The sequence below is a fragment of the Bos grunniens genome, chromosome 3 (assembly GCF_055505025.1).
Source record: "Bos grunniens cultivar Pamir isolate PY7600 chromosome 3, Bosgru_T2T1.0, whole genome shotgun sequence".
NCBI lineage: Eukaryota > Metazoa > Chordata > Mammalia > Artiodactyla > Bovidae > Bos > Bos grunniens.
In genome coordinates, this window is record NC_141167.1 from 71,528,206 (window position 1) to 71,542,999 (window position 14,794).

The window sequence follows — 14,794 nt, forward strand, 5'->3', positions numbered from 1 at the left end:
TATTCATCAAATTTGCAGAAATACTATTAACTATTTGGGACCCCCCCCCAAATAGTTAAGAATCACAGAGGCACAAGATATGACTTGGCACAGGGGGGGATGTGGTCCTCGTTGGTGAATCCGCCTTGCCATCCCTGCGGCTGGATTAGGGCTGGTTGTCACTTCCGTGCTGAGAAGCACTTGCCTCTCTCAAACTGGGAACTACCTGGGTTCCCAAACAGGAAGAGGCTCCCAGGACACAGTAATTCCCAGCTCCCACCACCTGTGCTCTGTGTGAGCAACCTTGGAATGCTTTGCAAACCAGGAGAGGAGAGGACACGGCCCTGTTGTGCTTAGGCTCCTTCCAGGAAAGACCATGGGAAGACAGAGGGGCAGAGACTGGATCTGATGGATGCAGCTGGACTCCTTTCAGAAAGCACCCAACTGGGCCTGTGAAAAATAAGGATCCAGCTGGGGACTGGTGGCCACAGGAAACAGGCCATCAGCTTCATCATTTCTTCTGTACCAGAAGCTCTTTTGAGAGTGTGAATGGGGCTTTGTGTAGTCAGTTCTCATCCACGGGCTAATAAATATGTGAAACGGCCTCTCAGACCAGGTTCCTGCAGCCTGGACACTGAGGTCATTCAAGGAACAATTAGATGCCATCTGGAGAAAGCTGGGACTCGAAGGGCAGAGTGGCATGCTCTGGTTCCCAGGGTGTGACACATCCTTATCTTCACTGACAGAAAGGATGAATGGAGTCAGCCAGCTGATCCATGCTGGGAGCAGAGAATGGGCAAATACACAGCAATGAATATAAGCTTAAGGACCAGGGGAATGTTCACATTCAGCCTGCCCCAAGGAAATGTACCCCTTGAATGCATTCACACACCCAAGCTGAGTATCTTTGCCATGAACCAAGCTTTTACCTCACCAAGATCTAGGATTCTATGGTTTTAATATAATGCAATTAAAGTACAACAGCAACTGCTGTGGCCCAGGTCCTCACAGTATATAGTGAGCAATGACTTGATTGCGTGAAATAGAGTTAGTACTTACTGAGGCTTCACAGTCCCATTGTAAAAAAACAGGCGGACAACTGTGAACCCATATTTCTGGGATACAGTCTCAGTTTTTTCTTATTTTTACATGAAAATTTTGGCCTTCCCTGGTAGCTCAGATGATAAAGAATCCGCCTACAATGCAGGAGACCCAGGTTCCATCCCTGGGTTGGGAAGATCCCCTGGAGAAGGGAATGGCAACCTACTCCAGTATTCCTGCCTGGAGAAGTCCATGGATAGAGGAGCCTGGTGGGCTACAGTCCATGGGGTGGCAAAGAGTTGGACATTAACACTTCTCTATTTATGATCAGTATTTTAAACGTAAATGCAATTGCTGAGCAAGCTGGGTTTAAAAAAAAAAAGCATAGCTAGAGAAAAAAATATGGATTAAGATGAACAGTGATTATTTTTAAGTGTTTCTGCAGCTTTATAACAGCTCAAGTGGCAGGAGGACAGCAGGGCTCACAGTGGTCTCAGGGCCCACAGGGGCCTCTCAGAGAGTCCATGAGGTCAACACTATTTTTGTAATAATATTGAGACGTTTTTGCCTTTTTCACTGGGTTGATATTTATGCTGACAGGACAAAAGCCATGATGGGTAAAACCACTGGGACGGTAGCAGTAAGCAAGGGGAAGGCACCAACTCTTCAGTAGTCACTGTGTTTCTTGACCACCATGTTTTTTTAAATTTCTTTTTAAATGTGAAAAGTTAAAAATATACTACTACTTTAAAAAAAGAGCCAGTTTCACTTAAAGAGTCCTTGATGAAGCAGTAAGAATCACAGTAGTTTCCCCTCATGTGCGGACAATGTTCCAAGACCCCCAGTGGGTGCCTGAAACCACAGACAGGACCAAACCATATACATGTACATACACACACACACACACACACACACACACACAATGTTTTTTTCATATATATATATATTTTTAACATACCTATGATAAAGTTTAATTTATAAATTAGGTACAGTAAGAGAACATCTAAATTGCCAACACGACTAGTCTTGTGCTTTGGGGCCGTTATTAAGTAAAATAAGGGTTATGTGAACAAACACTACAATACCTTGGAAGTCAGTCTGACATACAGATGGCTCACACACACATGAAAAGATGCTCAACATCACTCATTATCAGAGAAATGCAAATCAAAACCACAGTGAGGCACCATTTCACGCCCGTCAGAATGGATGCAATCCAAAAGTCTACAAGCAATAAATGCTGGCGAGGGTGTGGAGAAAAGGGAGCCCTCTTACACTGTTGGTGGGAGTGCAAACTAGTACAGCCACTATGGAGACTAGTGTGGAGAGTCCTTAAAAAACTGGAAATAGAACTGCCATACGACCCAGCAATCCCAATGCTGGGCATACACACTGAGGAAACCAGAAGGGAAAGAGACACGTGTACCCCAGTGTTCATCACAGCACTGGATATAATAGCCAGGACATGGAAGCAACCTAGATGTCCATCAGCAGATGAATGGATAAGAAAGCTGTGGTACATATACACAATGGAGTATTACTCAGCCATTAAAAAGAATACATTTGAATCAGTTCTAATGAGGTGGATGAAACTGGAGCCTATTATACAGACTGAAGTAAGTCAGAAAGAAAAACACCAATACAGTATACTAACGCATATATATGGAATTTAGAAAGATGGTAACGACAACCCTGTATGCGAGACAGCAAAACAGACACAGATGTATAGAACAGTCTTTTGGACTCTGTGGGAGAGGGAGAGGGTGGGATGATTTGGGAGAATGGCATTGAAACATGTATAATATCATATAAGAAATGAATCGCCAGTCCAGGTTTGATGCAGGATATAGGATGCTTGGGGCTGGTGCACTGGGATGACCCAGAGGGATGGTATGGGGAGGGAGGTGGGAGGGGGGTTCAGGATGGGGAACATGTGTACACCCGTGGTGGATGCATGTTGATGTATGGCAAAACCAATACAATATTGTAAAGTAATTAGCCTCCAATTAAAATAAATAAATTAAAAAAAAAAAAAAGAAAGTCAGTCTGACAAAAGATGGCTACCAAGTGACTAACCAACACCACCACCACCAAGTGACCAAGGGATAGGATATGTTGGACAAGGAGATGATTCATGGGTTAGGTGGGAAGGAGTGGGAGGGCATGAGATTTCATCAGGCTATGCAGAATGGTGCATGAATTAAAACTTATGAATTGTCAAAAAAAAGAAAAAAACACTTGAAAAGATACATGCACCCAATGTTCATAGCTGCATGGCTTACAATTAATTGCCAAGATATGGAAATGTCCATCCAAAGACGAATGGAAAAGGAAGATGTGTATACACAAGCGTGTGCCCACATGCACGCACACACACAATGGACTACTACCCAGCCATAAAAAAGAAATTAAATTTTGCCACTTGCAACAACATGGATAGACGTGAAGAGCATTATGTTAAGTGAAATAAGTCAGAGAAAGACAAATAGTGTATGATATCACCTATGTGTGGAATCTAAAAAATTCAACAAACTAGTGAATATAATAATAAAGCAGCAGACTCAGTGATGCAGAGAAAAAAACTAGTGGTTACCAGTGGGGATAGGGAAGCAGAGAGGGGTAAGATAGGGGCAGGAGATTAAGAGGTACGAACTACTAGATATAAAATAAGCTAAAATGATATATTACATAACACAGAATGTCATCAATATTTTATAACTATAAAAGGAACATAACTTTTAAAAATTGTGAATCACTACATTGTACACCCATAAGTTATATAATATTGCACATTAACTATGCTTCAGTAAAAAAAATACCGTACCACCACATAAAATGAAACTTATGAAATGTTTCTTTCTGGAACTTTCAGACCATGGTTGACTGGGTGACTGAAGCTGCAGATCGGAGGACTACTGTATTACTTTAGCACATCCTGGCCCCTGAGTCCATGTCTCAAACATTCCGTGTGGCAAGACAGGAAGCAGACACACAGCTCTTCTGCTGCACACCCCACACAATGGCTGTCTTGAGGGAGAGTGACGGTGCCATTAAACCGAGGGCTGCACCAGCTGCTGTTTCACGGAGCGCCGTTTTTACTTCAAGGAATGCCTGACAAACAATGGTTATTCAGACTTGAGAATTTATTCGGCAGACATTTTCCAAAAAAATGAACAAAGTGAGCCTGTCACTTCAAGGAAAACAACTGACATTGTTTGTTGCCAATGCTAAAACCTGAGCTTTTAACTGAAAATTAGAATTTTGGGAAACTTGCATTTATCACCATAAGCGGTAAATACTTTAATGATTTTTCCCAATACTTTAATGATGTTTTTCATGAGTGATGATAATGAGTGTGAATTTTTGGCATTGTATAGTGATGTATGTTAACAGCTGGAATATCTGCATAACTCAGCAAACCAATATTTTTCAAATGATCAATGCACGATGATACAAAATCATGCACAGTTAAAATCCATTCACATGGCCAGACAGACCAATGGGTTTTAAGGGAATAGAGTTAAAAAAAAAAAAAGAAAAGGTCACTGATATGACTTCAGATTCCACACTGCAATTAACCTTTATGGAACTACAACTTTACAAATTTTACTATAATAACAAAGAAAAATATCTCTAATGATCAGAAAAGGCAATTTAAAATACTACCCTAGGGGATGAGAGGTGGGAAATGGGTGGAAGGGGGTCAAAAGGTACGTATTTCCGTTATAAAGTGAACAAGTCCTGGAGACGTAATGTAAAGCACAGTGACTAAAGTTAGTAACACTATACTGTATATTTGAAAATAGCTAGCAAACTGGGTCTGGGATGTTCCTCTAGATTAAAAGAGACACATGAAAAAGGTAACAGCCAGATGTAACATGTGAATCTTGATTGGACCCTAAGTTTTTCTTAAGACTGTAAAGAAGATATTTGGGGAAGAATCGGGGAATTAAAAAAAAAAGAAGAAGAAAAAGATTTTTGGTAACTATTGTATGGTAATGGATGCTCACTGGTCTTATTTCGATCATTCTGCAATACATTCAAATCATTATGTTGTATACCTGAAACTAATAAAATGTTACACTAATTATACCTTAATACAAAAAGAGTATTCCTCCCTTTTTGAAATACATTTTAAAACTGAAGTATAGCAGACTTTGTTCATTCGTAGTGATGCTTCCTAAGGCCCATTTGACTTCACATTCCAGGATGTCTGGCTCTAGGTGAGTGATGACACCATCGTGATTATCTGGGTCATGAAGATCTTTTTTGTACACTTCTTCTGTGTATTCTTGTCACCTCTTCTTAATATCTTCTGCTTCTGTTAGGTCCATACCATTTCTGTCCTTTATTGAGCCCATCTTGCATGAAATGTTCCCTTGGTATCTCTAATTTTCTTGAAGAGATTTCTAGTCTTTCCCATTCTATTGTTTTCCTCTATTTCTTTGCACTGATCACTGAGGAAGGCTTTCTTATCTCTCCTTGCTATTCTTTGGAACTCTGTATTCAAATGGGTATATCTTTCCTTTTCTCTTTTGCTTTTGGCTTCTCTTCTTTTCACAGCTATTTGTAAGGCCTCCTCAGACAGCCATTTTGCTTTTTTGCATTTCTTTTTCTTGGAGATGGTCTTGATCCCTGTCTCCTGTACAATGTCACAAACCTCCATCCATAGTTCATCAGGCACTCTGTCTATCAGATCTAGTCCCTTAAATCTGTTTCTCACTTCCACTGTATAATCGTTAGGGGTTTGATTTAGGTCATACTTGAATGGTCTAGTGGTTTTCCCTACTTTCTTCAATTTAAGTCTGAATTTGGCAGTAAGAGGTTCATGATCCAAGCCACAATCAGCTCCCACTCTTGTTTTTGCTGACTGTATAGAGCTTCTCCCATCTTTGGCTGCAAAGAATATAATCAATTTGATTTCGGTGTTGACCATCTGGTGATGTCCATGTGTAGAGTCTTCTTTTGTGTTGTTGGAAGAGGGTGTTTGCTATGACCAGTGTGTTCTCTTGGCAAAACTCTATTAGCCTTTGCCCTGCTTCATTCTGTACTCCAAGGCCAAATTTGCCTGTTACTCCAGGTGTTTCTTGACTTCTACTTTTGCATTCCAGTCCCCTATAATGAAAAAGACATCTTTTTGGGGTGTTAGTTCTAAAAGGTCTTGTAGGTTTTCATGCATGCATGCTGAGTCACTTCACTCATGTCCGACTCTGTGTGACCCCATGGACAGCAGCCCACCAGGCCCCTCTGTCCACAGGATTCTCCAGGCAAGAATACTGGAGTGGGCTGCCATTTCCTTCTCCAGTAGGTCTTCACAGAACTGTTCAACTTCAGCTTCTTCAGCATTACTGTTTGGGGCATAGACTTGGATTACTGTGATATTGAATTGTTGTCTTGGAAAATGAACCGAGATCATTCTGTCGTCTTTGAGATTGCATCCAAGTACTGCATTTTGGACTCTTCTGTGGACTATGATGGCTACTCCACTTCTTCTAAGGGATTCTTGCCCACAGTAGTAGATATAATGGTCATCTGAGTTAAATTCACCCATTCCAGTCCATTTCAGTTCGCTGATTCCTAACATGTTGACGTTCACTCTTGCCATATCCTGTTTGACCACTTCCAATTTGCCTTGATTCATGGACCAAACATTCCAGGTTCCTATGCAATATTGCTCTTTACAGCATTGGACCTTGCTTCCATCACCAGTCACATCCACAACTGGGTGTTGTTTTTGCTTTGGCTCCATCTCTTCATTCTTTCTGGAATTACTTTTCCACTGATCTCCAGTAGCATATTGGGCACCTACCAACTTGGGAAGTTCATCTTCCAGTGTCCTATCTTTTTGCCTTTTCATACTGTTCATGGGCTTCTCAAGGCAAGAACACTTAAGTGGTTTGCCATTCCCTTCTCCAGTGGACCACATTTTGTCAGACCTCTCTACCATGACCTGTCCGTCTTGGGTGGCCCTACATGGCATGGCTCATAGTTTCATTGAGTTAGACAATGCTGTGGTCCATGTGATTAGATTGGTTAGTTTTCTGTGATTGTGGTTTTCAGTCTGTCTGCCCTCTGATGGAGAAGGATACGAGGATTATGGAAGCTTCCTGATGGGAGAGACTGACTGAGGGGGATACTGGGTGTTTTCTGATGGGCAGGGCCACGCTCAGAAAATCTTTATCCAATTTCTGTTGATGGGTGGAGCTGTGTTCCCTCCCTGCTATTTACCTGGGGCCAAACTATGGCTTCCCTGGTGGCTCAGAGGGTAAAGCGTCTGCCTGCAATTTGGGAGACCCGGGTTCGATCCCTGGGTCAGGAAGATCTCCTGGAGAAGGAAATGGCAACCCACTCCAGTACTCTTGCCTGGAAAATCCCATGGACAGAGAAGCCTGGTAGGCTACAGTCCATGGAGTCGCAAAGAGTCGGACAGGACTGAGCGACTTCACTTCAAACTATGGTGGAGGTAATGAAGATAATGGTGACCTCCCTCAAAAGATCCCATGCATGTATGCTACACGGAGTGCCCTCAACCCTACAGCAGGCCACCACCAACCCACTGGAGACTCCTGGACACTCACAGGCAAGTCTGGGTCAGTCCCTGTGGGGTCACTGCTCCTTTCTCCTGGGTCCTGGTGCACAAGGTTCTGTTTGTGCTCTCCAAGAGTCTATTTCCCAGTCCTGTGTAAGTTCTGGCAGCTCTATGGTAGGGTTAATGGCAACCTCCTCCAAGAGGGCTTATGCCATATCCAAGTCTGTTGCACCCGGAGCCCCTGTCCCTGTGGCAGTCCACTGCTGACCTGTACCTCCACAGGAAATGCTCACACACAGTTCTGTCTCAGTCTCTGTGGGGTCCCTGGGTCCTGGTGTGCACAAGGTTTGTTTGAGCCCTCTTAGCACCTCTGGCAATGAAAGTGAAAGAGGAGAGTGAAAAAGTTGGCTCAAAGCTCAACATTCAGAAAACTAAGATCATGGCATCCAGTCCCATCTCTTCATGGCAAATAGATGGGGAAACAGTGTCAGACTTTCTTTTTCTGGGCTCCAAAATCACTGCAGATGATGATCGCAGCCATGAAATTAAAAGACACTTACTCCTTGGCAGGAAAGTTATGACCAACCTAGACAGCATATTAAAATGCATATACATTACTTTGCCAACAAAGGTCCATCTAGTCAAGGCTATGGTTTTTCCAATAGTCATGTATGGATGTGAGAGTTGCACCATAAAGAAAGCTGAAGGGCCAAAGAATTGATCCTTTTGAACTATGGTGTTGGATAAGACTCCTGAGAGTCCGTTGGACCGCAAGGAGATCCAATCAGTCCATCCTAAAGGTGATCAGTCCTGAGTGTTCATTGGAAGGACTGATGCTGAAGCTGAAAGTCCAATACTTTGGCCACCTGATGCAAAGAACTGACTCATTTAAAAAGACCCTGATGCTGGGAAAGATTGAGGGCAGGAGAAGAAGGGGATGACAGAGGATGAGAAAGTTGTATGGCATCACCAACTCAATGACATGAGTCTGGGTGAACTCCAGGAGTTGGTGATAGACAGGGAGGCCTGGTGTGCTGCAGTCCATGGGGTTGCAGAGTCAGACACGACTAAGCAACTGAACTGAACTGATAGCAGACTTACAATGTTGTGTTAGTTTTTTGTGTACAGCAAGGAGATTCAGTTATATGTACGTGAGTGTGTGTGTGTGTATGCATGTGCTCAGTCACTAAGTCATGTCCAACTCTGCGATCTGATTGATTGCAGCCTGCCAGGCACCTCTGTCCATGGGATTTTCCAGGTAAAAACAATGGAGTGGGTTACCATGCCCTCTTCAAAGGGATCTTCCTGTCCCATCGACTGAACCTGGGTCTTCTGTGTCTAACGCACTGAAGGTGGATTCTTTACCCACTAAGCCACCAGGGAAGTCTCAATATATTCCTTTGCAGATAATTTTCCATTACAGGTTATTGTAAGATACCGATTATGATTCTGTGTGCTATACAGTATTCCTTCCTTTTTATTTACATATCTGTGCCAGGCCAGATTTTCTTCAGACTTAAACCAAAATAACGTAACACAACAGACTGAAGGCTGAAGCATATGTGGGAGTCAAACTCATTCTATCAGACACTAAAGAAATCTGCAAAAATGCAAACCAATGCCATTCTTTCTTTCTCACTAAATTTTGTTCTGGAAAATGACTATTTTCATAAAAATATGCTATTTATATTCCCATAATAGGTTTAATGTTGTTATTTTTAATGAGCTAAATAAACAGTAAAAATTCCTACACTGTAATTTCTCATACGTAAACCAATAGCTAAAACCCACATCACAAAAGGTCTTTGCAGTCCTCAGTAATTTTCAAGCACTGAGAGGGGGTATTGAGACCAAGGAGTTTGAGAATTTCTGCTGTCGGACCTCTCACCTACTTGTTTTATATAATTTTGTTTAGGCTATAAGTTTTCAGCATCAAATCTGGAGTAGGCTAAGGTATGTCAATAGAGGAGTATTTTTATTTTTATAACTATCATAAAAGCATTAATGATTATTAAAGAAAATTTGGGAACAGAAATGTGAAAAACAAAACTCATGAATTGCCAGGAAGTTAATTTTTACTTCTTACCCAACACCCAATCCTTCCATGTGTTTATCTTACAGAAATTCTCACACATGCACACCCAGCCATCTCAGTGGAAGGCAGTGCCATCCTTCCAGTACGGTGCATCATCCTTTTCTCCCACCCATGTCTAGTCCCGCAGCAGATCCTGAGGCTCTGCCTTCATACTATATGTCTAGAATCCCCCTTCCTTACCACCCCTCTTCTGCCATCACAGATCCAAACCATCACATCTCTCATCTGGACGGTCACAACTAGCTCCCAACTGATTTCCCTGCCCCTGCCAGCAACACGCAGGCCACAGTGATCCTGAGATGGCTCCCCATTCCACTTCATAAAAGTTCACATCCTCACAGGGACATCCAGGCCTGTGCAACCCACCTCGTGCCCCTTCCTCACTCTCTCACACAAGCTTTCACCGCTCTCCCTCAAGGCCACTCCTCAGGCCCCACTGGCCTCTCAGCCATTCCTCAGTGGAAGAGGTGAGCTCCAGCTTCATGGCCTTGTCCTTCCTGTGTCCTGTCCCCATCAGACATCACTCTTTATTTTGGTTGCCCTCCCTCCCTTTTTTACCTTCGTCCACGTTTTTTTGTTTGTTTGTTTAAAGCCATGAGGCTTGCAGGATCTTAGTTCTCCAACCAGAGGTTGAAACCAGGCCCTTGGCAATGAGAGTGCAGAGTCCTAACCACTGGACCGCCAGAAAATTTCCCAGACATCACTCTTGACTTGCCCCTCCACTAGAAAGTTGCCTTCTGGGTGAAGCCTTCCCTGCTTTAAATTTAACATCTCTTTAAATTTAACATCTTTAAAATTAACCCTTTTAATTTAACATCTCTTTAAATTTAAAGAGATGCTTTAAATTTAACATCTTTAAATTTAACCCTCTTTAAATTTAACATCCCCTTAACTCCAACATTTCACAGACGCTTCCGCTGATGACCTTTTTTCTGCTGAGTGCATATCATTACCGAACATGGTATACTCTGTTGCCTTCTTTGTCTTGTCAGTGTTCCACCCCATAACGTAAGCTCCACAGAGGCAGGGACCTTGTTCTGTTCACTGCTGTATCCTCAGCCCCTGGAACAGTGACCAGCAGATGGCAGATAGACACTCAATAAACATTTGTTAAATTATATGCCTTGTATAACAAATGTGACTACATTTGTTAAATAACAACAAAGCTGTTTTTAACAAGAACCCAAATGTCAGTAGGAAATCAGTTAAATATAACTGTCTCATACAATGGCATATTGGATAACCATTTAAAATAAGGAGCTAGATTCAAACGTTTAATATGGAATGACATACAATGAAAAAAAGCAAGTTGCAGAGCCATATGTAGTTACACATAATTTTTGGCAATCAGTCAAATTGTTCCCCAACTCAGCCTTCTTGTTCTCTTAATTAACAGTTTGACCGTTTCAGAATTTCCTAGGAACACCTGAAGTTTCCTCACCTTTCCCATGCAGTAAATAAGAGAGTCCCTATTCTTCTTTGCTGGGCTTCCCAGGTACTCAGTGGTACAGAATCCACTTGTCAATTCAGGAGGCCCAAGTTTGATCCCTGGGTTGGGAAGATCCCCTGGAGAAGGAAATGGCAACCCACTCCAATATTCTTGCCTGGGAAATCCCATGCACGGAGGAGCCTGGTGGGCTACATATAGTCCATGGGGTCCCAAAAGAGTCAAACACAACCCAGTGACTAAAAAAAAAAAACACTTCCCTACTGATCTCTCCTGCCCCAGGCAGCCTGGGCATACATTTTCCCACAGGCTGGGGTCTCCCTCTCAGTCTCTTAACATGTTCATATCTCTCTTCTGCCTCACCTAATACCCGCTTCCTTCAAGTCACCATTTTGTTCAGCTGTCAAATCACAATTCAAACATAATTTTTTTCAAGAAAACTTCTTGGTAACAACATGTGAAACTTCAGATCAATGCCAATCCCCCACCTCAAAATCTACATACAGTACTGCAGCGTGTTAAAGTTTTTGTCCAAGAATGTTAGAAAATTTATTCTAACAATAAAATGCCTTGACAATTTTGTCTTATATGAAGCTAATGAAAATGACTTGCCATTTTACAAAGTTTAAACAGAGCCCTTAGTTCTGAAGTTGTAATGCTATGGCACACTATTACATTTAATATTATGCTTAGTCACTCAGTCGTGACTCTTTGTGACCTCATGGACTCTAGCCCACAAAGCTCCTCTGTCCATGGGATTCTCCAGACAAGAATACTGGAGTTAGTTGCCATGCCCTCCTCCAGGGGATCTTTCAAACCCAGGGATCGAACCCAGGTCTCCCACAATGCAGGTGAATTCTTTACCATCTGAGCCACCAGCGAAGTCCATTACATTTAATATTAAACCTCCCAGAATACACAGGTGTATTGCAGCCAAATGCTGTGCTGTTGTGTCATTCAATTACCACTAGGGGGCAGAGTTTAACAGCAAACGGTTCCAATACTGAAGAGCCTGACTGCCCATCAGCAGGTTGAAAAGTTACTGGAACCCCATATCTGATAACAACATCCCAGAGGTCAGAAGCATGGAGGTTGCCAGAACTACACTTTTAAACAGTATATAGTAGTAGTAGATTGGAGGAGGAAATGGCAACCCACTCCAGTGTTCTTGCCTGGAGAATCCCAGGGATGGCGGGGCCTGGTGGGCTGCCGTCTATGGGGTCGCACAGAGTCGGACACGACTGAAGTGACTTAGCAGCAGCAGCAGTGCAAGTCGCTCAGTCTCGTCTGACTCTCTGCAACCCCATGGATGTAGCCTGCCAGGCTCCTCTGTCCAAGGAATTTCCCAGGCAAGAATACCAGAGTGGGTTGCCATTTCCTTCTCCAGGGTGTCTTTCTGACCCAGAGATCAAACCAAGGTCTCCTGCATTGCAGGCACATTCTTTATCGTCTGAGCAACCAGGAAAGCCCTCTTTACCATACATTTCTGCCTAAATGTGTGAGTGTTTATGGTGCCACTGTGACCCCAAAGTTTTTATCCTATACTATGTTGGCAAGAGCAGAGAGGTTAGGTGTGGGAACCTCCTTGTTCTCATGAAATAAAATCACTGAAGAATTTCTTAAAAAATTTTAGAGATGTGAGTGCCACTTATTCTGGGAAACTTAGAGATCTTTGGAACAACCTCACTGCCTCTCCCCTCAATTTAAATGCCCTCCCTATCTGGTTGTATAGGATCATCAGTCAGCCCATCAGTTGCTAAATGTCTAAGAGGACAAGAAAGGGTCCTTGCCCTCAGAACTCACATTCTGAGGACTTGCCCTGAGAACTCACAGTTCTGAGTTCTGAGGAGTTGGTTGTTGCTGTTAACGGAACTATAGAATTTGAAGTGCTATGAGGATAATAGAGTAGTAACACAGTGACCGGAGCGTTGCTTTTAGCAGGGAGGTCAGGGGAGGTCTCTCTGAGGCCGTGGAATCTGAGTAGGGATGCACCAGGCACATGAGAATTAGGGTGACAGCTACAAAACCAGCATTTCCCGAGTGTCTGTGCTAACAATTTTGTGAGCATTAACTCATTTAAGCCCTACTTCTCCCATTTATTGTTAAGGAAATTGAGCTCCAGAGAATTTTAGGAACTTGCCCCAATCATGAGGAAATGGCTAAGATGGGGCTGTGTATCTGTATTAGTTTCCTAGGGCTGCTGTAACAAGTCACCACAAACTTGATGGCTTTAAAATAGAAACATATTCTCTGACAGTTCAGGAGGCTAGGAGTCCAAAATCAAGGTGTCCCAGGTCTACACGCTCTCTGAAGGCTCTAAGGTGGGATCCTTCCTTGCCTCTTCCTACCCTGCCCAGCGGTGGCTGCTGGCAATCCTCGGTGTTCCTAAGCCTATGCACACAACAACCCCAATCTGTCTCTGTCATCGCTTGGCATACTCCCTGTGTGTCCAAATTCCCCTCTTTTTACAAGACACCAGTCATTGGATTGTTGTTTAGTTGTTAAGTTGTGTCTAACTCTTGTGACCCGATGGACTGTAGCCCACCAGGCTCCTCTATCCATGGGATTTCCCAGGCAAGAATACTACCATGGGTTGCAATTTCCTTCTCCAGGGATTTTCCTGACCCAGAGATTGAACCTGCAAATCCTACTTGGCAGGAGGATTCTTTACCACTGAGCCACCTGGGAAACCCAGTCATTGGATAGACTTACCCTAACCCAGCACAACCTCACCTTGATTTGATTACATCTCCAATGATTTTCTTTCCAAATGCAGTTACTTTCACAGATACTGGTGTGTTAGGACAGATGTCTTAGGACTTCAGCACATCTTTTGGGGGTACACAGTTCAACCCATGACAGCAATCTAGCACCCTCTTCAAGCCACTCAGCTGTTCTACCACAAAAGAACCTTCCAGCCTAAGGAAAGGCAAAGACCCAGGGCAGCAGGAAAAGCCAGTATGGAAAAGTTTGTGAGTAAGGTGGATGGCAGGAGATGAGGTTAGCGATAGGCCACAAGGGGAGGGCCGTGAAGCCTAGTTACAAAGCTGATTCTGGTCAGAGGCCATGGCTTCAATCCTTGCTTACATGTTAGTTCTCATCTCTTCACCGCCTCTCTGACTGATTGGGATCTCAGAAGAGTTCTCTTTCTTCAGCCAAGGATGAAGGCTGTAGCACAGAACAAGAATGTGAACCGGCCATATCCCACTTACAGGCCAGATGAGGCTCCCTAGAGCACCTCCAGAGGGCAGCCCAGGCTTCGACCTTGATTCAAACCATCAAGTTTAGAAGTGTAGGGAGAATTCGCTTCTGACCTGGGACACTGACAAAATACACCTCAGGCTGTCCTGGCAATGTCTGGCCTGAGGAGTTAGCCACACAAACCCCAGGCAAGAGCAGTCAGGACTCTAGCTGTTTCCACACACCTGCTCACCCAGCAGAGCCGAAGATGCTAACATGACAAGAGAGACGCTGCTACTCAGAGCAGACAGGTCTACCTGCCGAGATGCCGAAATATGTCCACACTGTGCAGTGTTGCAACAGCATCATCTCTGAGATTGTGCAAGAACACACAATCTGCACAAGGACTCACTGCTATGTCATTAGGTAAGGTCAAGGTGATGTTGATGACCCATGACTGCATCATGGAAGTGGTGGCATGAAAAGATGAGGTTTTTGTTGAAAGCCTGCTACACACTGTTCA

At 43.4% G+C, this 14,794-nt stretch overlaps 1 protein-coding gene across 11 annotated transcripts in view; it reads right to left on the reverse strand.

Annotated features, from left to right (window-relative positions):
- The window catches only part of BCAR3 (BCAR3 adaptor protein, NSP family member), a 259,712-nt gene that overhangs the window by 65,878 nt on the left and 179,040 nt on the right, over nt 1–14,794 (reverse strand). The gene's annotated exons all lie outside the window — the stretch shown is intronic.